The 12,718-nt window shown below is 39.1% G+C and overlaps 1 protein-coding gene across 2 annotated transcripts in view; it reads left to right on the forward strand.

The window, feature by feature from the left end:
* Positions 1-12,718, forward strand: part of gramd4a (GRAM domain containing 4a) — a 46,737-nt gene that overhangs the window by 16,454 nt on the left and 17,565 nt on the right. The window lies entirely within an intron of this gene.

Consider the following 12,718-nt stretch of genomic DNA (forward strand, 5'->3'; position numbering starts at 1 on the left):
TACTAGAATGAGTGAATTAATATAAACTTGTAGCCAGAGCTACTATCTGTGCTGTGCTGTTATAGAAAATTAATCAACATTCAACAGTGTTGGAGAATAAAAGATCATATTGGTCTGTTTGATTCTTATTGAAACTCTATAACCTGTGTGTTAATGCCACTAGAGCAACTATACATTTATTTGGATGTGTCTAGTGAGGAATAATTGTGTATGTGTGTGAATGAGAAAGAGAGAATTAGATGATGTCTGGAGGTAACTGTTGGCTTCTGACTCTATATGCTGTTAGATATAGTAAAGCAGGACATCTGTCATGTTCAGTGAAACACAGGGACCTGTGAGAGACAGAACAGTATGGCAGGAGGGGGACTCTGTCTCTGTCTACATCCTTGAATACTGGCATTTTGTTTGGTGTGTACAACACTGTACTCATGGCAGGATATCTCTCTCTCTCTCTCTCTCTCTCTCTCTCTCTCTGAAATACAAAGAAAGAGAGAGGGGGGATTCCATACACTTCCCTCTCATTAACTTTAATGTCTTTGTGACGATGGAAGCTATATTAAGCCTGTGTGTGTGTTTACCTTTAAGTCTCCTTTGACCCCTCTTAGCCTGGTATTAACAGCACAATAATAGCACTGACCCATTTAACGCTGCAATACAGCTGACAAGAGGTTACTTGCGTTCAGGAGATGAGTACGTGTTTATCTTGGGATTCCCCAGTACACTAAGACACATGCTGACTTCAGCTTTCTCCCCTTCCAGTATACAGTTATGATTATTTTGGAGAGATTGAGAGATTCAGTTTCGCCAAAAGCAGCATATAGACCTACAGTACTGTTGCTATAGAGCAAAGATGAAATTAAATGTTTCTACATAAAAAATACTATAAAGAGCAGTAAACAGTAATAAATGAAACAAAGTCAATATTTGGTGTGACGACCCTTTGCTTAAAAAAAAAAGTAGTCTCAGGAAAACTAATGTTTGGAAATCTAAAATGTTTTTGTACTGACTCAGTAATGTAGAAGTCATAAAATAAAAATCTATAACAAAGGTTGTACAAAAAAAATAGGGTGCCTAAGACTTTTGCACAGTACTGTATAATTCTCTGTCAAATGTGGGATAGTTTTGTATTTGTTTATTTTAATAAATTGCTGCCTCACAGCTCATGGGTCCCTGGTTCAATCCTTGACTTGGGTTAATGTATATTTCAAAACCTTTACTATATTAAATAACTATGCTATACAAATAACAACTATTTGAGCTAGAGATGCACAATATCACGTTTTCTTTTCCAATACGGAAACCTTGAATATCAGCTGATACTGATAACAATCTGATATTGTTTTCTTTCAAAACTACTAAACTTCACAATATATTTCTTTTCAGTTGAACTCTTTCACACAAAAATCACTTACACTGTAAATATAATAAATACAATAAGGCATAAAGTATAAATATAATAAAATCAAACCTAACAAAAAGTCTCTTAAATGTAAACTTTTCAAGTTCCAAAAAAAAATTTTTTTTCCCAAATCTGATACAAATTTTCACCATTTGTTACAGGCCCTGATACCCCAAATATGTTTTCTCTGATATCCGATCCACCAATTGTTGCTAGTATGGGCCCAACACTGATACCGCGTATTGGATCAGTGCCATCTCTAGTATAAGATTTTATTTGCTGTTAGAAGTTCATGTTTAACTCATTGCTGTTGCTTTCTCTGACATACATGCTAAAGGCTTAGTTTCACAAAAAACTGTTAATCAGATTCGCAAGCAAAAAAGGTTTATTGTCAGCATCGATGATTTTGCATGTTTGAAAGTTAGCACTGGGAATGAGATCCAACAGTTTTTATTCTGTCAGTGCCAGTTCATCATTGCCATTGTCCTACCCCATGACAATAAAGATGTCATAAACTGACATGGTTTTCTACTCTCACTTTTCATTAACTATGGATGAGGTAATGAATGTGAGGTTTGGATCATTGACTAGCATATACTATTAGACGCCATCTGGAGTTGGGTGGGAAAAAAAAAATCAAACATTTGATGTACTCACTGGCAGGACTGGCATGAAACTCAATCAGGAGGCAAGAAATTAAATTCTGTGCCTCTAACATGCGTCTCGATTTTCTGTATCAGTAACACCAATTCCAACTGCCCCTTAAATGTGCACGCGAGAGCCGTGACTGTGAATCATGACAAGTCGTATAACATAAGCCAGGTTTAAGGTGCGCAGCTCTTCACTGTTACCATAGCAAGAGACTGTATACAGATATAACTTATGAAACACATCTATTTTAGTATCTCTTATCTCCCTTAATGCACTGCTCCAACATGCTTCACGACTAAGTTGACTTTGCAGGATCTCTCTGATGCATTCTGCTCTCAGCTCTCTGACATTCCTGAGAGTTCAGGTCTCATGTTGCAGCAAGTTTATCAGAGGTGTGTCTGTGGGTGTCTGTGTAAACACACTCAAGGGAAAGTCAAATAAAAGTCAAAGGAGTGTCCTTCTCATGGTTGACCTACCTGTCTGGTGCGTTCACGCTATCTGAGCAGGGCTAATTGGCTACACTGTACTTTTAGTGATGCTCGGCAAAGTGCAGTTTGTGCGCCAGGCGCTCGTGGACACTTAGCCAGGAATGTGACATCACTGAAACTGTGTATGTGTGTGGGTGTGTGTGTGTGTACGTGTGTTTGTTGCATTGCTGTGTCATCGTGCTATGTCAGTAAGAAGTTAGTAATGTGATTAGTGTACCCAAGGCCAGAGCCTCCTCTTCTTACATATACACCACACACACACACACACACACACACACACACACACACACACACGCTGATGTAACCATCTTCCAGCTGTCTTTCATTCCAGCAAGAGAAGACTTGGAGCAGATAGGATATTTATGATATGAGTTGGAGCTTTAGAGGCTATCCTTACAAACTTTAACCATGTTAGTGTCTCAGAAATCATGATAATCGTGTTGTTGTTTTTTTTTTTGTGAATCATAGCTCATTTTTACTGGTCAATTCTGTCAAGGAGCGATTCCACTATTGTGCTTAGACATATCTCATATGTACACTGGCGTCCAAATGTCTGAGACCACATTGAAAATCTGGGATTTTTCATTTTTTTTTTGAAACCTTTCTGTTTTTTTAAACAGAAGGGTTTCAAATTTTGAAATATTAAAACAAAGAAAGTACATTTCTAGGTCCCTATAAAGCAAATTTGTGATATTGATCACGTTAACTGCTTTATACAAAAGGTCAGATTTTCCTCATGTCTAATCTCTGTGTGTTCAGATGACACTGATGGATTTGATCTAAAATAGTTTATGAGGTTTTGCACAAACTTGTGGAGTCCATGCCAGCTCAAGTACACACTGTCATTAAAGTAAAAAGGGGACATAGTGAATACTAAGATACACTGAAATTCATATTTTTCAAAGATTCTACTTTTCAATCAAATTGTTGTCAATAATATAATTTGTAATGAAAATTGTTGTATTAATTTAGCAATGCAAAGTGGTCTCAGACTTTTGGACCCCAATGTATATATGTCATACTTGTGTAACAGGTCTCACACACAGATTTGGCCCTGAGCACCCTAAAGTCTCATACTAGAACATGGGAGTGTTGTGCAAGTGTTGCGTTTTTTCTGGACATGAAGCACAAAAGGCAACTTCAGATCCTCACAGTAAACTATAGTGAATTTATTTAAGGGCATTACTGAGTTCAGGAGACGTTATATATTTTGCTGATTAGAACAATATCACCATCAATCATCATTATAAAATGTAACTCAAAGCATTTTGGTGTTTCTATAACAGCACTGACTCTAAGATCAGAACAGAGTTGGCCTCTCTCTCTCACACACACACACACACACACATTAGGAAGTTATTTAGTTTGAGTGCTAATATTTCTAAAGAGAATAAACTGCTCCTGGATTAACGTTATATTCATGTACACTAATTACAATCCACTTGGCATGTGTAGAAAATGCTGTTAGGGGTTTAATCAAATATAATGAAGTGAATCAGGGAAGTGAAAGAATGACCACACTGATTTGAAGCCAGTAATATGGTGACAAGAGGTTTTCTAATGGCATAAGCTGGCAGTGTTGTTTTCTTATTTTCTAGCTAAATATTATGCTTGAGTGGGAGATCAGATCTGTATTTGACTGTGTGGGCATTGATAACTCAGCAGTTAAGCTTCTGCCACAGTGATGAGGACTGTTCTAGTGACTGGAAGGTTGTGAGTTCACATCCCACCTGTCAGAAAGGCAGTAGAAAGCATGGCCCCTGCCTCTTGAATACTTGGGTTGTATCCTTTCTCAATTTTAATTGGCTTCAGATAAAACATGGGTTGGAGCCAAATGTATAAAAGAAATGTCCTACACTAATAGCCTGGCGTGATAATGAGAACATAAATTAGGGTCATTGTCTTACTCTTAGTTGAGTGATAAAAAGACAGAACCTGCAACTCACTCCTTTTCTCCTCACTCGCTAATGAAGATAACACTAAGCCCTAGCTCATGACTAGCCCTTGTCCACTCTGCTGGCTTGTCCAGCTCTGTGTTGTAATGGACATCCGTGACTGTTACGTTCTCCACACCACTTCCTCTGGAATATCCTGTGCATTATGTGCCTGGCAAACTGTGAGGGCCTGTTTCTTTATTTGCAGCACCCCCGCTTTCTTCTTCTCTGTTCTTTCAAGCAGGTTACCATGCAACAGTAGCACTCTGTAGGCAGGAGTGCGGCCACAGGAGCTCCGCTTTATATGCCTCATTGTTGAGTTGAAACGCTGGCCCAGTCTCATAGAGCTATGACTGTGTGTGTTTGTAAGGGATGAGGTGGGCACTGCTGTGAGAGCTGGCATGTCACGTCATCACAGTTCCAGCAGAATGACAGCACACCCGCTATGTCCCTGAAGACTCACAATGTAGAGAAGCTCGCTAATGATTACTGAAAATCATCACACAAATGTGATCTAGCACTACTTTCTAATTTAATATGTGACAACGTGTCCTGCTTTATTGATGACATCCTCCTGTTGTCAAGCCTAGTGCCGAGATGTCGTTGCTAATAGCACTGCTAAGACAGTATATTGTACTAATTTATGTATTATAGTTATTGTGTAACAGGGCGACTGATATAAATAGGCTGTCTTTCAATGACTTTAATATAATATACACTATATGGCCAAAAGTATGTGGACACCTGACCATCACAGCCATATGTAGTTCTTCCCCAAACTGTTGCCACAAAGATGGAAGCACTCAATTGTCTAGAATGTCTTTGTATGTTTTACTTTACAGTTTCACTTCACTGGAACTGAGAGACCCAAACCTGTTCTAGCAGGACAATGCCCCTGTACACAAAGAGAGCTTCATGAAGACATGGTTTGCCAAGGTTGGTGTGGAAGAACTGGAGTAACCTTCACAGAGCCTTGACCTCAACCCCACTGAGCACCTTTGGGATGAACTGAAACACCAGTGTGCCCCAGGCCTCTTTGCCCAACATAAGTACCTGACGTCACTAATGCTCTTGTGGCTGAATGATCACAAATCCCCACAGCCACGCTCCAAAATCTAATGGCAATCCATCCCAGTTGAGTGGAGGTTTTTATAACAGCAAAGGGGGAATAAATCTGGAATGGGATGCTCAAAAGCACATATGGGTGTATTGGACAGGTACACATACTTTTGGCCATATAGTGTATCTGGTACCCATGTCAGATTATTTGCTATTAATAAATGTGTTTTGTGGAACCAAGTGCAACAGCACTTCTAGTGGTTGTAATAAAAATACACAGAATGATGTGAAGAAGAGGCTGGGGCTAATTTCTTCGGGGAAATTAAAACTTTTTAGCAAATGTCTTCCAAAATTTTTAATATATATATATTTAGTTTATATTATAGATTTTTTTCAGATAGCCTTTAAGAATGCCTTTGACAAAAGAAGAACATATTGAAATCATTCTCATGGCTGGATCAGGAAGATGGACTTTAACAGGAAACATGGCAAGCACATCACACACGACACTGTTGCCAAACTTATTAACAAATTCAAAAAGACTGGAAGTGTTGCAGACCAACTGAGAAGTGGACATCAGTGAACATCCAGTGACGAAGGCACAACCAACGTGGTGCTGGCATACATAGTCCCCTGTGTATGCAGACTTTTGGGACACTCTGTAGATTCATGCAGCTTATCAGTTACAGTTGTGTTGGTTGATTACACAAAGTGAAATGCTCCGCTAGATTTGAACTCCATTTGGGTTGATATTTTTCACCCTGCTTCCCTGACACATCTGTAAAACGTCAGCAATGATTGAGAATGTAAAATACCATTGTAGGTGTAATGAACACAAACAAGGTGGCTTATTTACTCTGTCACTCTATTTTCTCTCTTTCTTTTTTCCTTTTAAATACATTTGAAGGAAAAACAAGGTTGGAAGACTAAGCACACACAAAAGGACAGATGACAGAACTGTATGTTTAGTGCGGTTTGAATGAAAGGGTTAGAACTTTTCTGTTTACCTTGTTTGGTATTCAGAAGAAAAACAGCATGGACCTGGTAGAGCATTATGGACCTGAAACATTAAAAAAAAAAAGTTTACTTGCTTTTAAGTGTGTGTGTGTGTGTGTGTGTGCAAGTTTGCCCAACATCAACCCTAATTGTTTATTTGTCAAACTAGTGATAGATTGGATAGATTCAATTTTAGCCTTCTTATCTATATCCAGCCCTCACTGCTGTGTAATATTTATCGTTAATTAACTAATTATTAAAAGTATTGACAGCCAAAGAAATAAAAATGTAGGTGTAGGCAAAGCTGCTGTAGGCTTTGGGCAGTATTACATTTTAGGGAAATGATGTACACAGTTTTGCGAAAGCAGCACTTTAGATTTGCACTCCACTGAGTGTATGAAGTCATGACTGCTCAAAACCACAACTGATTGAAGCAGGAAGTGTTTTTTTTTACAGGATGTCTAAGAAGAGTGTAAGTTGCATGTCTAGTGTTTCTCTCTTATAGTGTAACCGATAACCTATTTTGTATCTCGAATCAGTTTTGTGGTTTGAAATGCTTCCAGTTATTTGTTGACAAACCATAAAAAACATAGTTGATTTCAAATGAACAACGATTCATTGGTACTGTCTTAGTCTCCGAGTTAATATACAAAAAAAAAAAAAAATCTCATGTACCCGAGTATGTGATTCATGCTGTCTGTTTTAAAGATCAGTAAATCATGCTGTAAGCTGTATTAAAATTACTACCCAAACCAGGTGAGGTTTAAAGACATGATTGACTAAATGCTCTGGGTTTTTTTTTAGAGCACTAGATCTCGTAGCAATTGTCATCAAATTAAGATGAATGGCTCCAAAACGCCTTTGATTGCCTGTGAGTCAGATCTTTTGCAACTGCAATCTAAACCATTTTCATCTGTTTGTTGAAAGTCTGTGCTTTAATTATCTTTACATTGTCTTTCCAGCTGCTAATGTCTCAGCAAGTCTTCACAGCTCTATATTTCTGCTGTGTTGGTGAAATTTGTTCCGTTTTGTCAGTTTTGCTGCGTTGCTCATGTTGCAAACATTGTCTGAGGGCAAAAGGACAACGTTCCCATTATAATGATGGTGTGTAGCAGATGATTATGCTTCTGCTTGGCAGAGAACAGCTTCCTAAATCTCAGTGCTTGCAAATGCTGAAAAGAAACGAATGGATCTTCATCATTTATTGTCGGCCACTAACTAACATAGATCACCGTGCTTCATCTGCTTCTTTTAATGGTGATCCACTATTGAAACAGACTATTGTATGTTTCCAGTTGTAGCTGCTGGTGGTGTAATTTTGAAAGCTTTGCTTAATGTTGTGGAAAAGACTGTACAGAATGTGAACAAAGTGCTCACAGCACTAACAGCTTCTTCTATTAATAGAGCCTTTGTTTGAGCCCAAATCTCACTGGGATTTACTAGCAGAGGAAACCTGCATGATTACGAGTGCCTCAGGTCTCTATGTCAGGTCTTCGAACTTATCAAAGTGTAAAAGTGGACTGTCTTATATGGGGAGATTTTTGCCCCTGTGGATTTACGATAGTTCCAACAATAAGTTTGGGTTACAGCTGAGTAAGTATCAAGATGGATGCCACAGACCTAGATCAGAAGCGCCTCAGCAACTCACCTGACAAGATACGTAAGTGCAACCTCAGCCTTAGTAAGTGGCCATCTACCACATTGTCCTTATTACAAGCTGAAGCAGCATAATAGAGCCTTGGAGTTATTTTTATGTGAATACCTTGTGGTTTTTGGTGAAGCATGGGTTACTGATTTCTTTCTGTGATGTTATAGTAATTAACTTACTTCCATATTTATGTTGGGTATTTCTGCATGGACGTATTTGATCTGAATAAGCCGGTTCAGCTGTTAGAGGAATATATGTAATGTCGGAACATGGAAGTGGAATAATGGCCCAGATTAATCCTTAAAAAGCTTATTTTTAGGAGCACGTGCAAAACAGATGGTTAGAATAAATAAATAAATAAATAAATAAAGTCTAATATCATGTTAAGTGAATGTTTTTATAAATCCAGCCCAAGTTGCACTATTCGTGGTTTATTTTATATAGATAAGATATAAAATAAACTAGAAATTTATACGTAAATGTAATATTTTATAATTTATCTCTAATTATTTTATCATGTAATGGCATCGCATTATGTTTTCAGTAGGGTCGTGTACTCTATGTTTATGTTTCTACAGTGTGATCTTCCTGTATCTGTATCTTCCTGTATTTTTCAGGCACATGATATACATGACCACTGCATGACACACATATTGTGAGTGTGATAGGCACATGCCAGCACGCCTCAGATGTAATTCTAATTGACCAGTCAGACATAATCAATACTAATTACATGGAGAGAGACAGGGAGAAAGAGAGCTGCCATGTTCCCTGACTCAGTGTATCCTCAGGCTGTGTCCCCTTTAACTCACTATCCCTTTCCTCCATTCCACTCAGGTCTTAATAGGTTTACATGCTGTCTACGGCATGGTTAGATTAGATACGGATAAGCTTCTTAAGATGCACAATTTAGAGGCTGGCACTACACACACACACAAACACACACACACAAATTAAATAATATAATAAAGTACTTGTTGTAAAAGAGTAGGTTACTTTGTATAGATGAATGATGTTGTTGGATACTCAAGATTAAAATGAAAGTAAATCATAATCAGATCCAAGTACAGATCTCTTAAAGCAGTGGTGATCACGATCGACTGGTAGATCTTTGAGACTTTTCCTGTAGCTCCCAAAAATAATAGAAAAATAAATAGAAAAATACATTATACCTGATAAATGTTCAGTTTTGTAAGTGCTTCTCTATCTTTCTCTTGATCCAGCTGTTGTATTTTTTTTTTCAGGAAAGTAATGAAATTACAGTGATAATGATGCTTAGTTTAATGCAACACTTTAAATAGACAAACATTCAGAAGCTAAGTAAGAATAGTTAATCCTTTTCTAAATAATTGTTGTTAATTGTGGACCAGCAGTCACATTCAGTCAGCAGGGTGGCAAAAAGTATTAGCCAGTGGCACCTGTCAAGGGGTGAGATATATTAGGCAGCAAGTGAACAGTCAGTTCTCGAAGTTGATGTGTTGGAAGCAGGAAAACTGGACAAGCATAAGGATCTGAGCAACTTTGACAAGGGCCAAATTGTGATGGCTAGACGACTAGGTCGGAGCATCTCCAAAACGGCAGGTCTTGTAGGGTGTTTCCGGTATGCAGTGGTTAATACCTACTAAAAATGGTCCAAAGAAGGACAACCGGTGAACAGGCAACAGGGTTATAGGCACCCAAGGCTCAGTGATGCGTGTGGGGAGCGAAGGCTAGCCCGTCTGGTCCGATCCCACAGAACAAATAGCTCAAATTAACACAAATTGCTGAAAAAGTTAATGCTGGCTATGATACAGAAAGAAGTCAGAACACACAGTGCATCGCAGCTTGCATTGCAAAGTGACCCCTGTCCACTGCCGAAAGCGATGGACACGTGAGCCACTACCTACAATGGGCACGTGAGCATCAGAACTGGACCATGGAGCAATGGAAGAAGGTGGCCTGGTCTAATGAATCACATTTTCTTTTACATCATGTGGACGGCCGGGTGCGTGTTCATCGCTTTCCTGGGGAAGAGATGACACTAGGATGCACTATGGGAAGAAGGCAAGCCGGCAGAGGCAGTGTGATGCTCTGGGCAATGTTCTGCTGGGAAACCTTGGGTCCTGGCATTCATGTGGATGTTGGACATGTACTGCCTACCTAAACATTGTTGCAGACCAAGTACTTCATGGTAACGGTATTCCTAATGTCATTGGCCTCTTTCAGCAGGATAATGCGCCCTGCCACACTGCAAAAATTGTTCAGGAATGGTTTGAGGAACATGACAAAGAGTTCAAGGTGTTGACTTGGCCTCCAACTTCCTGAGATCTAAATCCGATTGTGCCTCTGTGGGATGTGCTGGACAAACAGATCTGATCCATGGAGGCCCCACCTTGCAACTTACAGGATATGCTGCTAGAGTCTTGGTGTCAGATACCACAGCACACCACAGCACAACAGGTCAGAGCTGTTTTGGTGGCACAAGGGGGACCTTATCCTGTATTTCTAATAAAAAGCAAAGAGGCACACTGCCCTGGTACATTTAGCCCATTACTGGCAAAAGTAAATTAGAGTTAGTATGAAGAGTCTCAGGAAAAGGAACTGGAGGGCAAAAGAGGTACAGCTATAAAGAATGACTTCTCAGGATAGAAATGACGTGTGTGTGTGTGTGTGTGTGTGTAGGGGGGTTGGAGAGAGAAAGAGAGAGAGAGAGAGAGAGAGAGAGAGCTCTGCTGAATCTTTGATGAGGTCTAACAGGTGGTGATGAGGTACGTGCGCGTGTGTCTGTGTGCTGTATTAATCTTCTGCTCCAACTTGCTATACAGCCTAATTAGAAGATGGATGTGAAATGAGGCCTGTGTGAATTATGTAGAGGCTCCACTCACAAAATGAAATGACATATTTTAACATCTGTGCACTGCTTATTTTCTAGACAAAAGGTAGTATACATTGTTTGTATATGTTGTGAGAGGGTTCGTACTTTGTGTACCTGTGTTTATCCATACATTGTGGTAGTGACGTGTTTAAAAATACTCCAACATGGTGTGCTGCACCAGATTGCTCACATTATTTATGTCTATTGTTGACTCTTATTGTTGACCAGTGAACACATAAGAAAGCCAGTAAAGAGCTAGTTTAGAGTGTTTTTTTGTCCTGTGCCTGAATCTCATTTATTTTTAACCTAATTTTCATCATTGTTCCCTCATATTCATCAGCATTTGTTTAGATATTATGAGAAGCACTTTTTTTTTTAATTCCATGGTGTATAAGCGTGCACATGCTTATTGATGGAAAAAACTGACCCATGACCCAGTCACTGTGTGTGCTGGGGGCTTCGAGGAGCTTGCCAGCGTGATGGAGTTGTTTTCCAGCATCTGCTTCCACATCACTCTGTCTGAACATGACTTCCAGGCAGCAGAAAGAATGAGCAAACAAAGAGACAGACAAACAAATGAATAATTTAGTTAGCCATTTAGCTTGCAGAATGCAGTTGGCAGCGGATGAAATCTGAGGAGTTCCGATATATTCCAGCACAGATTCTGCTCTAGTGGATGTTGAGCCTAGCAGTGTGTGGGGACTTGCACATGATCAAGATCTTACAACCACAGACAGCTATGTGTGTGAACCAAGTACTGGCCCAAACTTAGGGTTCCAGCTCCAACTGGAATGCTGATAGTGACAACAGTAAAGAATCATCATTTAAGCATGCAACTTATCACCAGTTTTCATTTCACCATGGAAGAAGTACTTGGATTATCTGTTTGGCTGTTTGGTTATCCAGCTCATTGTCTGATTGGCTGTTTGGTTATTCAGCTTATTATATGATTTACTGTTTGGTTATCCAGCTCATTAACTGATTGACTGTTTGAATATCTAGCTCATTGTCTGATTGGCTATTTGGTTATCCAGTTCATTGTCTGATTGGCTGTTTGGTTATCCAGCTCATTGTCTGACTGGCTGTTTGGTTGACCAGCATATTATCTGATTGGCTGTTTGGTTGACCAGCATATTCTCTGATTGGCTGTTTGGTTGACCAGCATATTATCTGATTGGCTGTTTGGTTATCCGACACATTGTCTGATTGACTGTTTGGTTATCCAGCTCATTGTCTGATTGGCTGCTTGGATATGATTAGCTCACAGTCTTATAATAACACGACCTGTTTCATAAATACCTGAAAGTATTGAAAGTTTGAGTTGTTTGCCACTTAGTAGTGAAAAATTATTACACTATCAATGCATTGTGCAACACTAGGTATTTAAGTATTTCTGTTATTTTATGCTGAGTATTTGCCATAAAAATACCCTGTGCTGGTACAGCTTTTTAAAATTTTTGATTGATTGTTTGTTTGAATGGTGCTTCTAGGATCATCCCCAAGTCTCGTCAATTGCAGTTTTGTGGTGCCATAGTTCCAGTGCTTGTACAACCAGTGAATGAAATGGGATTGTATTTGTGGTGGAGAGCTGATGCTGGTGGAGCTGATGGGTTAGAAGCAGTAATGCATTTTCAGATGCACTGATACTGACACTGCACTGTTTTTTTTTTTTTTTAAATTTCCATACAT

This window comes from Pangasianodon hypophthalmus, chromosome 18, assembly GCF_027358585.1.
Source record: "Pangasianodon hypophthalmus isolate fPanHyp1 chromosome 18, fPanHyp1.pri, whole genome shotgun sequence".
Lineage (NCBI taxonomy): Eukaryota > Metazoa > Chordata > Actinopteri > Siluriformes > Pangasiidae > Pangasianodon > Pangasianodon hypophthalmus.